This window comes from Diospyros lotus, chromosome 4, assembly GCF_014633365.1.
Source record: "Diospyros lotus cultivar Yz01 chromosome 4, ASM1463336v1, whole genome shotgun sequence".
In the NCBI taxonomy this organism is placed as follows: Eukaryota; Viridiplantae; Streptophyta; class Magnoliopsida; order Ericales; family Ebenaceae; genus Diospyros; species Diospyros lotus.
Window position 1 is genome coordinate 17,621,989 of NC_068341.1, and position 6,094 is coordinate 17,628,082.

The following is a 6,094-nucleotide window of genomic DNA, read 5'->3' on the forward strand; positions in this document are numbered from 1 at the left end:
CAATAATCGATCTTTGTATGCACCTGATGGTCGACTAGAATGATTGAAGATGGAAAAAATTGAATGATCTGGCAATAGGTCAACACCATAATCATTTCATGGATCTCGTCTAATCCTTGATTGTGCATCAGGTCCAAAATAATGCAAACAAAAAGTGGAGGTTTCTTCTATGATGTATGCCTCGCAAATGGAACCCTCCACACGTGCCTTATTTTTAACTTTACGCTTCAATGTGTGTAAAAACCTATCAGGTAAATAAAAATATATTAACTCAAGTTTATAGGTCACATAAAAAAGGATATTGTGTAATGTTGTTATTGTAATTACCTTTCAAATTGATACATCCAACAATAGTGCACTGAGCCGCCAACACGTGCCTCATAAGCTAGACGTATAGGTAAGTGCTCCATTGAGTTAAAGAACCCAGGTGGAAAAATTTGCTCCAACTTGCAAATGGTTATCTTAATGTTTTTCTCCATTATTTTCAACTTATCGACCCTGAGACTTGAGGAACACAGTTCCCTAAAGAATTGACTCAACTATGCTAAGGGCTTCCATATAGGGTCTAGGAGTGCTCTTAGTACAATTGGGATGAGGCGTTCCATGAAAACATGACAATCATGGCTTTTTATGCCATGCAACTTTGCTTCTCGCATGTCTACACAACGAGCCAAATCAGATGCATACCCATCAAGAAGTTTTAATTGATATACCCATTCACACACTGCTCTCATTTATTCCACGTCGAGAGCATACATGGCCTTTGGCTTGTGCCACTAACTCAAGTTCCCTACGTCAACAATACTCTTTTATGTCTATCCTAGCCTTAATGTTGTCCTTTGTCTTGCCCTTGACATCCATGACGGTGTTAAAAATATTATCAAATACGTTCTTCTCAATATGCATTACATCCAAATTGTGACGAATGAGATTTGTTTTCCAATATGACAACTCCCAAAAAATGTTTTTCCTTGTCTAATTGCAGTATGTTCCATAACCTTGCATGCGAATTGGACATGTTTCAGTTATTTCTAGCAACGTCCAAACTCAACCCCATATGTCATCACCGCTCAAACGCGGTGGAAGCCCACCATTCTAAACCTTATTTTTAACAAAAGCATCTCGGTTCCTTTGAAATGCTTGATTTATGGGTAAAAACATTCGATGACAATCAAAAAATAATTTCTTTCGATCATGCTTAAGCATGAATGCTTTTGAATTCTCCATGCAATATGTGCATGCTAACTTACCTGTAGTCATCCAACCTAATAACATGCCATAGGCGGGGAAGTCATTAACAGTCCACATCAATGCAGCCCTTATCTGAAAGTTTTGTTTTAGTGAAATATCATATGTTGGCACGCCAATATCCCATAACATTTTAACTCGTTTATGAGAGGTTGTAGGAACACATCTATTTTGGATTTTGGATTGTGAGGACTAGGGATTATTATTGTAAGAAACAAATACTATTGTCGCATGCACATCCATGGAGAAAGATTATAAGGAGTGACAATCACGAGCCAACATGAATAGGTTTTTTCCAGATTGACCAAACGGTATGAAGCCATCAGCACACAACCCAAGCCTGACATTGCATGGTTCACAAGCAAAATTAGGATGCACATTATCGAAGTGTTTCCATGCTTCTCCATCAGATGGGTGGGACAACACACTTGGCTCCTGTGGGTTTTCATAGTGCAATCTCATCTCCCCAGCTGTTGTATTCGATGCGAAAAGCCTTTGGAGCCTGGGTGTTATAGGTAAATACCACATCCGTTTAATTGGAATATCCTTTTGCCTCCCAGGTCCCACCTTGCAGCTTGTATATCGTGGGGCATGACAAAAATTGCATTCGATTGCATCAATATCATCCTTGAAATAGAGCATACACATATTAACACAACAATCAATCTTTTGGAACCCAAGGCCTAGCTTAGAAACCATCTTCCTTGTCCTGTAAAAGTCCTTAGGCATTCGGTTGCCTTCGGGCATCAACTCATTTATTAGTTACACCCAAGCATTATAGCATTGCTCAGGTAAGTTGAAATCAGCCATAATGCTAATCATTCTTATCGCTGTAGAAAGTTCAGTGTAAGTAGTGTAACCATCATATATAGGTGTTCTTGCATTATTCAACATTTCATAAAAGTCTTGTGCATCTACATTGGGCTCTTCTTCTTCGTTCTCCAGAATATGGGCTCTAACAAAAGGACCTGCAATATCCATCACCATTGCATCATATGCATTTAGATTATCCTCATAAACCCTTTCTGCTTCATTATATGCACCAGCCTCCGTTCGCACTTGGGATTCCATGGGGGGCTCATCTTCCCCATGCCATGTCCAGTAATAGTAATGGGTCATGAATCCCTTCTGATAAAGATGCAATGTCACATAATCCATACTTAGGAATTTTCTACATCAACACTTAACACACGAACACCTTAAGGTCTCATTGTCTCGCGTGAACTGTGGTCAGTCACATACAGAATGTATGAAACTCTCAACTCCACATAAGAACTCATTTGTTAGCCCTCGACGATTAGGTGCCACTCTGTTATACATCCATGCCCATTGCTCACGTACATCCATGATCTACAACATATTACATAAATTCTTAGCCCACATCAAAACTCTCAACTCTTATGGCTAATGTGGCCAACTTATCTTAGAACCCAAAATAATTACTTGGGTTGATTTAGTTATTAGTTCAACCAACATTTCCCTTTCTTGCTCTCACGAGCACCCCCTGTATATCTCATTAATTAAACACATCTAATTAACTCTCCTCTCTTTATCTTATTAATTAAACACATCAAATTAATTAAATATTTAAATCATAAAAGTAAATAATAATATATTTATAATACATGTTCTTTGTATTATAAATATTAAATTTTTGTAACTTAATAAACTAAATTATTTGATCAATCTTCATTTGATGCTATGTTTTACTCCATTATTTTAGAACAAACAAATTACATATTTGAAAAGAACAAATTTTAAATTTTCATTAACAGTTTTCATTGATCAATCTTCTTGATATGATTATTTTATATGGAAAGTTGTTTCGGATAAAAGAAAAATAAAATTAAGGTGGGATTTATAAGTAATGTCAAATATTTTTTTTGTATTAAAATAGAACTTGTATTTACATTAACGTGGGATTTATAAGTAATGTCAAATATTTTTTTTTACGATAAAAAAAAATTGAATTCTAAATATAGCTTAAGAATCCCAAATTCCTATCCCCTTTCCTAGTTTTCCCTTCAAAAAATGGGAAGGCTATCTTTGTGATATTAACACCCTCAACCTCAACTTCATTTTGATACAGGGCGTTCATTTGTATTAATATAATAACAACAAATTGAGAAGGCTTGACAAAATTAATTTAATGTTTTCTTTCAATATTTCAGCTTTTTGCAGGAGAAAAAAAAATATTTTCTAAAATATTCAGTTTCTCAGTATGAATTGTATTTGGCCCCGGCTTGTAGCTGCAAACCAAGTTGCTTGATGGGTTTGCAATTAATAATTATATTATGCCCATAGATACTGCTTAAAGAAGTCAAAAAGTGATGTTCAGTGCATTATAACAAATGAAACTCTCATCTGATCTTTAAATTTAATTAGTTAAAACAATTCTTAAAATATAATATTGGATCAACTGTTGGGTAGATTTGTATACGGTTTCATGGATGAGGTCTACCTTTGTGTTCATTCTTTAGTTGGGAGTAACCACCATATGCCAGCAGCCACCAGATAATTAAATCCCAACACTTGTTATTTCTATTCAATCTTCTGTGGCTATATATATATATATATATATATATCTACTGCTATTATCATCATATGTATATGAATGCACTTTTGGATCCAGCCAACCCCATCATAATGCCCATATCATCTACATTAGAAGAACTTTTTTTTTATTGTACTAAATAATTAAGTTGCACCTAATTAGGATGATTAATATTCATCTATCATTCTCTACACTAAATTACAATTGCTAATTAATTGATATTAATTGCTTGGGTATATATCCATGAATTTTTAAATATATATATATATATGCAGCCACCACATAAATAATTAACTGATGAATTAATTAAGATCAGAAAAATTCCTAAGATAGTCTCTAAGTTATGCCTAGTTTTCATCATAAGATCAGAAAAATCTAGGGAACAAATAAAATTACGGATAAGGAAGAGAGTACCTGAAAATCGATCGGTAAAGTTGGAGACGAAGGAGACAATGGATGGGCTAGAGAGAGAGAATAGCGAGGGTGACTCCACAGAGAGAAAGAGAGAGGGAGGTAAAAGGCAACCGAATGTATTTTATCCGTCCGTCCAATGCAATTGAGTATTGCTATTATCTCCACTAGATGAGCAATATGAAGAAAAAATGTGAAGGCAAAAAGAACAAGAAAAAGAGAGAATAAGGATAAGCAAAGAGAGTAATGATGATTTTGGTCATAATGATGGGCAAAGTCTTATTTTTATTTAATAATATTATATTTTATGTTATATTAACATAACATTACATATTAAATATATTATTATTATACATAATATTACTCATATATCATTTTGTATATATTTAATATATTAACATAACATTACTCATATATCTATAGATAAAAATTTTACATTTGAGATGAAAATTTTAGAGATGCATTAATTTCAAAATTTTACATTTGAGACGGAATTTAGAGACGAAAAAAAATTTGTCTCAAATATACATATATATATAATATAATAATTAATAATAACTTTAATTATATAATAATATTAATTATTTAAAATATTTATTTAATTTTTTCATTTTCCTTTTTTTTTTCTTTTCCTTATTTTTTTTCTCTTCCTTCTTCTTTCGTCTTCTCCTTCTTCTTCCTCCTCTCTTCTTCTCTATGTTTCTCCTGCACGCACGAACACCGTGCACCTTCCAGATCCACTGAATCGAAGCTATATTTTAGCTATACCAAAAATCGTCTCAATTCTGATTTCTTTTAATACCATAAATCCTATCTCGAGATGCTCGTCGAGACCATATTGGTTTTCTTAGACAATTACACTATGAGGCATTCCCTACAATCAATTTAGTACTTTATAACTGTAAAAAAATGTACCCAATTATGCGTCTTTGCCCCTTACCTCTGTCATGAAGAAGGACCTACTAATTTTGTAGCCATTCACACTGTTTTTGGTGCAAATAATGCCTCCAAGCTCCTGACTCAGCTTCTAGTAAGTGGCCGTATATGATTGCCGCTACACTATTGTATGAAGCTCAAGCTAAGTTTCAAGATCCTATTTACGACTGTGTATCCTACATTTTTGCCCTCTAAAAGTAAGTCGTCGATCTTCAATTTCATCTAACTTTATTAGAGGAATTACTTTTTGCAAACTCTTATGCAAACCCCCTCAATGTTTAAAATTGGTTTCACCCAGAAACCAATTCAAATACATATTATGACAATGGATCTTTCCTCATGAATGATCCAAACCCTAATTGGAATTTTGAAAATCCAATCATCCAAGAAGAAAATATGTCGTTTTCTTATTTTCAAGAGGCTAGTTCGCAATCTTATCCAGTGGAAACTAGCAACAACCAGTGGCCATTTCCAGATGATCTTTTATATTTTCATCATACCCTCGATCTTATAGTTAATTATTATATACCATTTGTAGTGTTTGTTTATTACCAATTGTGTGGGTAATTGTTTAAAAAATTAAATTAAAATTTTAATAATAAAATAAAAAATAATGGAATAAATTAATTGAAATAAATTAATTGATTAAAAAATAAAAAAAGAGTTAATATATATTTTAAATTTTTTTTATACATTTTCTAAAATTTTGCCATGGCTAAATTTATTTTTTTATTTTTAAATGAATAAATTTTGTGATAATTAAGAATGTTAATAACTATTACAAATAGTTAATTATTATACATTTAATATATTTTTTAATCTATAAATTTATATATATATATTAGTTTACATGTATATATATTTTATGCACATGAAATATATTAATTTATATGTTTAGAATTTAATTTCTATATCTATAAATAAAAATTTTACATTTTATAAATT